The sequence below is a fragment of the Triticum dicoccoides genome, chromosome 6A (genome assembly GCF_002162155.2).
Source record: "Triticum dicoccoides isolate Atlit2015 ecotype Zavitan chromosome 6A, WEW_v2.0, whole genome shotgun sequence".
Taxonomy (NCBI): Eukaryota; Viridiplantae; Streptophyta; class Magnoliopsida; order Poales; family Poaceae; genus Triticum; species Triticum dicoccoides.
Window position 1 is genome coordinate 12081448 of NC_041390.1, and position 12961 is coordinate 12094408.

Consider the following 12961-nt stretch of genomic DNA (forward strand, 5'->3'; position numbering starts at 1 on the left):
AAGTAGCTCCCAGGTCGGTGAAGCCGACGGAGCCATCATCTTTAAAGCCTGCGTCGGCGAATCCTGAGATGAAAGAGAATGTCACGTCAGAAAAGCTGACGAAAGAGAAGGGCACGTCGGAGAAGTCGGCGAATCAAAAGATGAAAGCGAACAGCAATGGAGCCGGTCGCCATCGAGAGAATCCTCCGGTAACAATCAGATCCTTGTATTGTGTATACACCCTCCTTCCCAAGTCTGCATGCAATCCCATTATTTACGGCGCACTTCTTTTTGATCTCATTTAGTTACAGCCATAACAAACTATCCCTATTTTACCGAAGGGAGATTGGTGTGTCTAGAAAGGCTTGCACGAATCTTAGCATAAAATCAATGACATAGGACTTAGATAAGAAATACTTAGAGCACATCTATATGTGCTTTAGCAAAACTTAAGGGAGATCGTGGATACCTTCCTCTCTTAGTTTTTAGTCGTGAATGCCTCTCTCTGTAATGAAACTTGCGCTAATTTTCGTGCTTGAAAGTTCTACGTGCAACGATATGGAAAGGAAGGACTAGCAATTCAACTTTGTTTAAAACCAGCAACCGAATCAACAAAATAATTGTAGTACTCCTAAATGCCTGATCAAATACGCAGTAGACAGAATACAAAGTAGTTTTGTACGTAAGTTGCATGCCTCACTTATTTGGCATTGAGAACATCAAATGTATGTACTATATTAAATTTTAGTTTGACGAGAAATAAAGGAGAAAACTAAAGAGAAAGATGGATAGTAGGATCACATGTTACATTCCTAGTATGGTGATTATCTATAAACTATTGATCTTGTGATCATGTATGCAATTATTTTTGTAAGCGTGACGCCTGAAACTTTAGTAGTGTACATAGAACAAAGTCTGCTCTTCGTACTAAAAATCTATACTATTATCAGTCAATTTGCGGACAGAGATAGCTTGTTTTTCTATGTGTGGTGTGCATTATATGGCCTAGAAACTCTATAATTTCATGCAGTAATGTAGAGCAGAATTTTGATATTGGCATAGATTACATCTAGTCGGTTCTATGCATGTTTAAATGAATACCATACAGAATCTAATCACACTATTTGTACATTCAGGGAACTCGGGTTGCTTCATTGCTGCAATACGAGAAGTTCATAAAAGATTTAAACGCACGACAACTGACGTACATCAAGTTGATTGGACTGGGTGAACTTCTCAAGACTCCTGGCATGAGAATGAGACGTCTATTGAGCCAGGCCATCGCTTATTCATATGATGCAGAGCGGGATGCCTTTATAATTAATGGGAGACCATGTAGGATCACACTAAAGGATGTGGAGCATATAACAGGCCTGCCTTGCATGGGGAAGAATCACGTCTCTTCAAATCACAACGATACTTTGGAGTTGTGGAAGGAACTGAAAGACCCCAATGACACAAAAGTAACTTTGAAATGATTGCTAGCCAAGATGAAAGGCAACAGCACACCTAATTTTGTCAGGTCATTTTCTTGTACACCATAGGCAAATATGTATGCCCGACAACATAGCAGTATGTGAACAACAAATACCTTGGGATTGTTAGAAACGTTGAGACAATAAAGAGCACCAATTTTGGACAGCTTACACTTGACCATCTTATGACTAGCGTCAGGAAATTTGTAAATGGTGGAGCAAATCTGGAGGGCAACCTACCATTGCTGCAAGTAATACAATCATTATTAACATACAATACATTTAATTTTATGGAAAATTTTCTAAGGTGTTTTTGTTGTAATGCAGACGCGGTACTACGAGAAGTGGAGGGTGCACCAATTGGACTCTACCATCTCGTATGCATCAAGGTTAAGGTCGCTGATCCAAAACTGGAGTGACAAGAAGGCACAGAAGGTTGACAACATAATCAACAAAAATTATATAGGGGTTGGAGAGGTAAAGTGTTAGTACTGTGTGCCTGGATTATCTACCACATGTTTTGAATGATAATAACGACACTAACATATAGTATGTCGATGACCTGCTGCGGCCTTTCAATCCGCCACCAGTTGGGACGCCGGTCAAACCAAAGACTGACGGTCAGGTAAATGATGAACATCAGACACAAATATATATTGTAACTTTGCAAGTACAATCGAAGTCTTATGCTTCTAACTGCTTGTAATTTGCAGGATAAGGCACTCATGGGTCGTGTATTGGCTGATTTGAAAGAAGTTGCCTCCATTGTGCGGGAAGCCAGTGCACAACAATTTGATAGGATGAGCACCCTTGAAAAAAATGGACGAGTGCCTTAGGCGTACACTTGCGAACGGCAGACACACGGACGACCTCATCACAGAATTCAATGAGTATACCATTATGAGTTTCTATAAATATTTTTACTATCAATACTCTCCACACTAACACATTTGTTTTAAAGAACCACCGCTATGGAATATTTGATGTTGATCGCCCAGGAGTAGAGGACATATAGCTATCTGACCTGGGAGTACCTGCGGACCCAATGGAGGTCCCAGGAGAGAATACTACTCACCAGCAAATACAAAAAAAGACACGGAGGTCATTGCCAAAGGAATTTCTGCTAAGGGAATACAAAAAGATAACATGGATGCCCCCATGAAGAACGTAGCTGAAGATTTGCAGCCTGCTCCTAGTTTGCAATCGCTAAAGCATTCAAAAACCACCACAAGCCTTGAAGCTTTCATCGTGATACACATTTCACATCTAACTGATTTTGTTTTAAGTTAATGAAGATTCGTAGCTAACATATGATCTTCCATGTTTAGGATGAAGAAGACAGAGCTGTTGCTGCAGCTTGCAAGGAGAGTCTCAAGAATGTTTCACAGCTTTATAAAGAGCTGGATGCTTCGCATGGTGCTCCAAGTTTGGATTTGTGAAAGCATTCCAAAGCCACCACAAGCCTTGAAGCTTTCCTGGTGATGCACATTTTACAGTTAACTGGTTTTTTTTTATTTCGTGCAGATTGCAAGCTAACAAGTGCTTTATTTCGAATCACAGGATCCTCTGAATTTGAGGCACAATGAGAATGTGCGAAAGGCTGAAGAAAGAAGAGATCAAGATGATGAAGATGTCAGTATTGAGCTGGGGGAGAGGTAGGTACCAAAAGAAAACACCGGTCTGCCAAGGCTAAGGCAATAAGGGAACCGGAAGAGACACATGTCTTCCCAGTTGATGAGGACAACTATGATGATTCTTTAGCAAAGCAGCGACAAGATAGCGTGGTTGATTCCATGCTACCAACTCGTACGAGCATCCGGAAAAGAGTGGCATCTTCATTATTGTGCAATGAAGATTATGTTTTGTACGATAGTGATAAGAAAAGAAAGAGAAACAGGACTCCATCGGAGTCTACCAACGATTCCAAGGACACAAAGAATACAGAGAGGAAAAACCGTGCAAGCATTTTTAAAGATACAGACATAGGTGCTTCGAGGCTGGAGACCGACCTTGACAAGTTTCGACAGAATCACGTGGCCGAAATTGTCAACACCTCAGATCTTGATAAACAATTGGTGGTAATTGATGACATTGTTCTGCTATAGAAGCATTTGCAATGCCTCACCATGACATATGGAGTTTTAGATGACAAATGGTTGGGTGACGAAGTAAGATATTTGCCAAATTATTTTATCAATTTTCTTTTGCACAGTACAATTAACTTGAATTTTGTTTTAGTTGGTTGATGCTGTGATTCAGATCATGCGTCATGATCATCCTGAGGACATAAGGGACGGGCAACTGGTTTACATTGAGAGGGTGGCCGGCGTCGCTATGCTCGAAAGAGATGGTAAGGTAGAGAACTGCCACGAGGCCGCTTTGGCGGGTAGTCATGGAACAACAAAAGGAAACAACTACCTCAGACATGATCTGGTACCATCTAACCATGACATAAACACATTTATTTTTGTAATTATTATGCATGTTGATGTAATCATCTTTGCTGTCCAGGTTTTTCTACCTACGAACATGGCGAACACCCACTGGTTCCTTGTGGTCGTAAACCCCAGAAGGAGGGAGATTCAGATTCTTGATTCACTTTTCAGCTACGTAGTAACACAAGTGGTTCACGTGGTGAGATTTTAAACGTCTTTCAATATAACACAGCATTTAGCATCATACCTAACCTTGAACCATGAGCAACTTCTCATACCATGGACTTTGGCAGATACGTGGGGTGGAAGCACATCTGAGAGCATCGCTGCGAATCAATGGACCACAAAGCCATGCATGGCAAGACATTAACGTGACCCAATGGACAGTAAAGCATGTTCCTATGCCAAGACAAGATGACAAGTCAGTCAACAGTATTAGCTTCTCAATATGTTTTGAATTTTTAATACGTGAAATGGTGCTAACAGAATTAATTGTTGTAGTTCTTCTTGTGCACTCTACATGCTGAAGAACATCGAATTCTTTACGGGAGAAGATCTTACGCTGCGTTATGACCAAGTAAGTAGAGTAACACCTAAAATTCTGTCAATTTTGTAAACATATGGAACGATACTAACATATCCTCCCATGCAGGCATACATTGACAATTATAGAAGTGAGCTGCCTGTTGCCCTTCTTACTTCGCCCTACAACAAATTGAAGTCCATGAAAAGGCTGAAGACGTACATTGCTAGCCGATCAGATGCAACTGTGATTGAAGATCATGAAGATGCAAGCAGTTAGTCCAGCAGTGGTTGATTCTTAGATCTGGAGTGTACACTTGGTTATGAAGCGGTAGAGTAGGGTGTGGTTTGGTTTTAGTCCCGAAGAAGGTTTCCTAGCCATGTTCATAGTCCAGTGCGGATTAATCAAGTTGTAATATTTCACAGTACTGGTTCCGAATACTATTCTTGAAATAAATTTGGTCTGCATGGGAGACGCTGAAACATATATTTGCTTTTCACAACCAGAAGTTTTGAAGCTTTTTTTAACATTGCTAGTTAGAAGTTTCAAAAAAAAATTCAGTTAGTGCTGAAATATTTTGGCTGAAAGGCAAATATTGCAGTGAGTGCTTAAATGAATGAAGTTCAGTTATTTCATCAAAATCTCACCAAAGTGAAAACCATGGTGTCGTGCCATCTTGAGCAGCAACAGAAATGATTCAGCGTTATTAACAAAATTTGGTCTCACAGATACGAGGAAAAAGGTATGATTTTGAGCATGCAAGATCGGATGGGCAATAAAATAACTTCACAAGAGAGCCAAATACTATTCTTGAAGAAGGTTTCCTAGCCATGTTCATAGTCCAGTGCGGATTAATCAAGTTGTAATATTTCACAGTACTGATTCCAATCTGCATGTGAGACGCTGAAACATATATTTGCTTTTTTCAACCAGAACTTTTGAAGCTTATGAAGGTTAACTGAATTCTTAAATTTATATTTAAGTGTCGTCGGAGTCTGGACAAGATTCAGAACAATTACATCGCTAGTTAGAAGTTTCAAAAAAATTAAACATCTCTAGGTAGAAGTTTCAGAATTCTTTTAACATCGCTAGTTAGAAGTTTCAGAAAAATTTCAGCGAGTGCTGAAATATTTTGGCATCGCTAGTTAGAAGGTTCGGATTTTTTTAACATCGCTAGTTAGAAGTTTCAGAAAAAAATTCAGCGAGTGTTGAAATATTTTGGCCGAAATTCAGTGAGGCTGAAATATTTTGGCTGAAAGGCAAGTATTGCAGTGAGTGCTGAAATGAATGAAGTTCAGTTATTTCATCGAAATCTCACTGAAGTGAAAACCATGGTGTCGTGCCATCTTGAGCAGCACCAGACATCATTCAGTATTATTAACAAAATTTGGTCTCACATATACGAGGAAAAAAGGTATGAGCATGGGCATGCAAGATCGGATGGGCAATAAAATAGCTTCACAAGAGAGTAAAATACTTCACATGTGAAGACTCAATCTTAGTTGACTTTAGAACCAGTTTTCATCCTAAAAGAGGTCCAGTGAACTACTTATAAGCAATAATAAAAGCGGTCCAGTTCTTTTGGCTGATTTTCAAAGAAACGGGAACGATATCTTTTTGATGATCGTGATTCTCAGGAGACCTACGTGTTGTTACGCAACTTACCTTGCTTTTTCTTAAACCATAACTTACCTTTGCTAAACTCTCCATGCCCCCCCTAATATTCAACCAGGTGGGTTCCCTCCCTTGATTTCCTCCAACCAAAGAAATCTATATGTAGATATATGCCCAGGTTGTTACGATCCCTATAAATAAGGATCCTTTGAAACCTTGTAGATCATAGTTCATCCTTCTGCGCCGCCCAAACCAGCAAGACAGATGGACGGAGCAACCCAGGAATCCAGCAAGACCGAACGACGGAGCCAAACATGAATCCTCTGGTAACTCCCCACGATCTCAGCCGCTGCTATTTTTCGTGCCACGATCTTCCTCGCATGATCTCTTGCTGCGACCCCACTCGTTGTTTGCATATTCATGTAACTTAGAACGTTTTTAAACAAATTAAGTTGGGGGCGTAAGGGGAGGGCGCTGGATTTGTTTCCTACCAGATTGGCAGTTCATTGATTAATTCCAGGCTAAATCTTAGCGTCTGGTCTTGTGGATGACAATTAGTGCAGCGGGCGCTTGCCTTCTTTTTTTCCTTCCGCACGAGTCATGGAAGGCATCGATGGCCCATGTTTTAATTCCATACTACTGACCATGATTAGCGCCTAGAGTTGAGGAGACCACGGTTGGATAGTTTTTTATTTTCCAATGTTTATTTTATTTCAGAAAAGTGCCTTGCAATAGAGATTACCTTAGATGACCGTTCAATCGTAACCAAGCTGAATCACATGATAGTATTTACACATACATGGAACTCAGCATGCTTGTACCTCATGCAGTAGCGTAGAGCACAATTTTTATGTTGGTATATATAAGCTGTATTTGTCTATATGAGTTTTTAAATTGTATACCATGCTGAATCTAATCATACTTGCACATCCATTAAACCCAGGATGCTTCTTTGCCGCCATATGAAGAGTTCATAAACGGATTAAACACGCAGCAAAGGATGTACATCCAGTTGATAGGACTGGGTGGACTTCTCAAGACACCTAGCATCAAAATTAGACGTGTACTCTGCCTGGCCATCGCTAATTCATATGATGCGGAGCAGGATGCCTTTATCATCAATGGGAGACCATGTAGGATCACACTAGAAGATATAGCGCATATAACAGGCATGCCCTGCCATGGGAAGAAGCACGTCCCTTCAAATATTGATGATAATATGGAGTTGTGGAAGAAACTGAAAGACCGTAATGACACCAAAATAACTTTCAAAGGATTGCTAGCCAAGATGAAAGACGACATCACACCAAATTTTGTCAGGCCATTTGTGTTGTACACCATAGGCAAATATGTATGCCGAACAAAAGAGGAGTATGTGGATAACAAATATATTGGGATTGTTAGAAACATTAAGACGATAAAGGGCACAAATCTTGGACAGCTAACGCTTGACTATCTTATGGATAGCGTGAAGAATTTTGTAAATGGTGAGGCAATTCTGGAGAGGAATCTACCACTGCTGCAGGTAATTCGTAGTAGTACAATTATCAGTTACCTAACATACATTACATAATTTACGGGAATGTTTGTAAACTGCTTTTGTTGTCATGCAGACATGGCACTACGAGAAGTTCAGAGTGCACCAATTGGACTCTAGCATCTCGTATGAATCAAGGTTAAGGCCGCTGATCCAGAACTGGAGCGAGGAGAGGTTGACAATATAATCCAGAATAATTATCTGGGAGTTGGAGAGGTCAAATGTGAGCACATTGCCTGGATTATGTAACATATATATTTTCTAAATCATACCAACGACACTAAACTACGGTATGTTGAGGACTTGATGATGCCTTTCATTCCAGCACCAGATGGTACGCTGGCCAAACCGAAGACGGGCGCTCAGGTAAATGAGTTACATAAGGCACAAATATATATTGTAACATTCCAACTAGTATGAATTTATATGATTCTAGCTGTTTCAAAGTCTCAGATTAAGGTACTTGTCGGACGTGTATTGACTAATTTGCAAGAAGTTTCCTCCCTCGTGCGGGAGTCCGGTACAGAACAAAACCATAGGATGTGCACCCTTGGAAAGAAAATGGATGAGTGCCTTAGGCGTACCCGTACAAATGGCAAGCTCACGGAGGACCTCATCAAAGAATTGACGGTAAGCCTAGAATTATGAGATTAGTATATATAATTAGAAATTTACGTGTACAAGTTTTTTTCTAATTTAGTTTACTATCAAAACACCCCAGACTAACATGTATTTTTTAAAGAAAAAACACGATGGAATATTTCCAGGAGTGGACGACATACATCTATCTGACCTTGGGGCACCTTCACGCCCAATGGAGGCCTCTGTTGAGAATGCTGAGCAGGCTTCTGACCAGGGGAAAAAAAAGGATGTCACGGAGGTCGATGCTAAGCACGATTGTAAGCAGGGAATAAAAAATGATGACATGGAGCCCCCCATGAAGAACCTTGATGAAGATTTTGACGTATGCATGTTAACTTAATTATGAAACAAGCATTGTCGTTTCAGAAATAACATTTGATCTTCCACGTACAGGATGAAGAATTCGAAAGAGCTGCTGCAAATATCAAACAGGATCTCAGTGGTATTCATAAGCTTTTGAAAGAGGTGGATGATATCCAGGGAGCTCCTAATTTTGATAAGCAAATGCATTCCAAAGCCACCACAAGCCTTGAAGATTTCCAGGTGATGCACATTTTACCTATAATTGAGCAAGAATCTGCTAAAGGATAACACACAGTTTATTTCGTCTGACAGAATCCATTCAATAGACGGAGTAAGCAGCACTCTGTGAAGGCTACGGGATCGCGAGATCCTGAAGAGCCCCGTGCCTTCACAGATGATGACAGCCATGATGAATCCTTTGAAAAGCAGCAACAAGTAAGTGTGGTTGGATCAACGCCATCAAATCATGGGGGCAAAAAGAAAAGGGTGGTATTGCAATTATTTAAGAATGACGAGTATGCTTTGTACGACACTGAGAAGAAAAAAAGGAAAAAAAGACTCCATCAGAGTGTACAAACTATTCCAAGGACACGAACAGTAAAAAGAGGAAAATCGGCTCTAGCAACTTAAAAAAGATGTCAGAAGTTCCTGAAACCCAGAGGGACCAGCTAGACGTGGTTCGACAGGATTTCATGGCGTCACTGATCAACACTACAAATCGTGAAAAACAAATGGTGTTAGTTGATGACATTGTCGTGCTATCAAAGCATTTGCAATGCCTCGCCCATAAAGATGAATCTGAAGATGGCGTATGGTTGGGTGACGAAGTAAGATAGTATTTCACAAATTTGTTTATGAAGTTTCATTTTTGTACAATACAATTAATTGATTATTGTTGTAGGTGGTTGATGCTGCGATCCAGCTCATGCGTAATGATCAACCAATTGACACAAGGGACGGCTAACTGGTTTACATTGAGAGGGTGGCCGGCGTCGCTAAGCTCGAAAGAGATGGTAGGATAGAGGAGTGCTACGAGGACGCTTTGGCACGCATTCCTGGAATAACACAAGGAACCACCTACCTCAAACATGATATGGTATATTAAGCTAACGTAGAACAAATTTTTTTTATTACTATGCACGTTGATCTAATTATCTGTGCACTCCAGGTTTTCCTACCTACAAAAAGTTTATACACCCACTGATTCCTTGTGGTTGTAAACCCCATAAGGAAGGAGATTCAGGTTCTTGATTCACTTTTTCACTGTATGATAACCAAAGAAGTAAATAACGTGGTGAGAATTTCAACATATTTAATTATAAGAAAGGATTTAACATCGTATGTAAGTATTAGTCGTAGGCAACTTCTCATCCCATTGGGCTTGCAGGTACGTGGGATGGAAGCACATCTGAGAGCAGCGATGCGAGTCAATGGGATTGAAAGCAATGCATGGGAAGACATTAACGTGACGCAATGGCCAATACGGAATATTAATATGCCAAAATCCGATGAGACATCAGTCAACAATATTAACTTTTGTTTTTGTTTTAGATTGTTAATATCTGAAATGATGATCTAACAACATAAAATGTTGCAGTTCTTGTAGTGCACTGTACATGCTGAAGAACATCCAATTATTTATGGGAGTAAAACTAAGGTTGGAATATAACGAAGTACGTAAAGTAACACCTAAAATTTTGTCATTTTCTGAAACATATGAAACGATACTAACATATCCTCGCATGCAGGCCTACATCGACAAATTCAGAAGAGAGCTACCTGTTGTGCTTGTCGATTCACCCTACAACAAAATGAAATACGGGACTAGGTTCAGGCAGTACCATGCTAGGCAATCGGATGCAGCTGCGGTTGAAGACGACGAGGATGCAAGCAGTTAGTCCAGCATTGTGGTTCATTCTTACATGTGGAGTGTACACTTGGCCATAAAGCGATAGAGTAAGGTGTGGTTGGGTTTTAGTCCCGAAGAAGGTTTCCTAGCCGTGTTATTAGTCCATTGCACATGAGTCAAGTTGTAAAACTTCAATAATATTGGTTACTCTATTTTGCTTGAAATAAATTTGGTCTCTACGGGATCTCGTAGAAATCTATATTTGCTTTTTACTACCATGTGACAATAATGGTGCCTGGGCAACCCTAGAAGAATAATGGATTATGATATGTCTATTTTCATACGAGAGAAACATTTATTAAAGCATGAGCATAGCCTCACAACAGAAGACAAAAATACTGCCTGATTCAACACACAATCCCAGCTATGTCTCGTAGGCAGGCCGCAAAGCCAAAAAAAAATAGATCATAGGATAACAAGAGTAAAAGCACGTACCATAGGGGGGGCTCTGCAGGTGCTGCAACGCTGAATTGAAGCGATCACCTTCAGGAGCACGATGGTGTTGCCATGGTACATCCATCCTGCCTCAGGGAATCACATAGCATGTTCTGTCATAGCCCTGCAAAACGGAGGAAAAATTACTACTTATACTAACCTTGTCAAGTGTGTGCATGTAACAAATGTTGGACATAACTAAACACGGAAGAATGAAATGCAACATATGGAAGAATCGAATGCTCATTCCTTTCTCTCTGCTTTTTGCGAGGACCATTACTTTCCCTTTAACAAGGCTAAAACATCATAATAAGACTTAACAGCAATCTTGAAAAGGTGGATATCTCACCTGTCAGCCAAATTGAAAGAATACATGTTGAATGCAACGATTGAACGTTCGTAGATCAAGCAGTCGGGGGTGGACGAATGGGGCTGGCCGTCGAGGCCGGCGGCCGGCTTCATCTAGTCCCGCAGAACATGATCCATACCCAACCACCTTGCCATCGGACGAGATGCATGGCCAGATAGAAGCTGCAGCCATGGCTGAGAAATGATATGTAGAGGACGCAAACAACCAATTGGGGTGTGGAAAAGAGGTTGCCTATAACCTTATGGCTATAGGCACCCGCATGAAGAACTGGGAGGTGGGACGGCGCCGACTCTTCGCCGGCGGCCGCCGCGGGGAGGGCAATGGGCCTCCTCTCGTGTTCGTTGAAAATGCGATGCGAGATCGCGAGGGAATTGGGGTGGAGGAAGGGAAGGGCCGCGACGCGCGGCTAGATCCTGCCGGCGACGAGGGAGGCAGGGGCCGCGACGAGCGGCTAGATTCTGCCGGCGACGAGAGAGGGAGGGGCCGCGATGAGCGGCTAGATCCTGCCGGCGAGGATCAAAACCGTAGCGGCGGCGAGGCATAAGCCCTAGCGAACGGGATAAATATTGAACCGAAAATAGCCCTCAGATTCATACCGAGAATACCCTCAAAATATTTGGGAGGGAAAATCAGATCAGTTCGAAATATTTTTTCTCCCAAAAATGCCCCTCGGGGTTTGATATAATACACATGACATCAGTGTATTGCATCGGATCTGGACCGTCGATTTCGCTCCGGCGGACGGTCCATATCGTCCGGATGCACTGTAAAATGACTCTATCCATTTGGGGGAAAGACACCTCCTCCTTATTGGGGAGAGGTACCTCGTCTGAACTGGAGACCCTCGAGATAGTGTACTGCAGTGACCTTAGGGAGGTCATCTTCCCTTTGGGCCCTGAGCTGGAAGAGCACGATAAAATTCTAGAGCTTCTCGAACTGAGTTGCATCCACCTGCACGAGCTCCCCAAGCTGCAGAGCATCTGTGGGCACAGGATATCCGCGCCAAAATTGAAGACCATCAAGATCAGGGGTTGCTAGAGCCTCAGGCGTCTGCCAGCCATTGGACCTGACACCAAGCCGCCCAAGGTGGACTGCGAGAAGGAATGGTAGGACAACCTTGAGTGGGATGGGTTGGAGAAGTACCACCACCCTTCCCTCTACGAGCCAAGCCACTCTGTGTACTACAAGGCCCAGCTGCCCAGAGGCACCATACTCAGGTACGCTTTACATCTAGTTCTATATATTTGTGCGTATGTTCCTCAGTATGTAGCTAATAAGCCTACTCTTGTGCTGAAACTTGTTACTGCTCTCTTCTTTTCTACATAAAAAAGCATCCTTGTACTGTAAGTAGTATGTGTGGTTAATCAGTCGTACATAACTGAACCTTGTTCGTTTGTATGCTGCAGGTAATCAATCTCTTCAGTGGTTAGTGTTGAGCTTCTTTCAACGCAATATGCATGATCATCGAGCATGCAGTGCTACCTCCTACACAACTAAAGCTTTCCTGCCGTGTGACTCTGTGCATTGCCTTGCTTCCTGCTTGATTGGTTTTGTGGTGTACTCGCTGCATATGTATTGCCTTGGTGTGGCAGTGTGGCTTCCAGATTGATTTGATCTGATTTGGTTTGGTTTTGGCTTGATCATCTTTGCTCGAAGCTCTTGAGCAACTGAGCAATAAATCAGAGTGGCCGTTCAGCTTCTACAGCGTGAACTCCTGAGCTGTCACATAGCTGCATGCT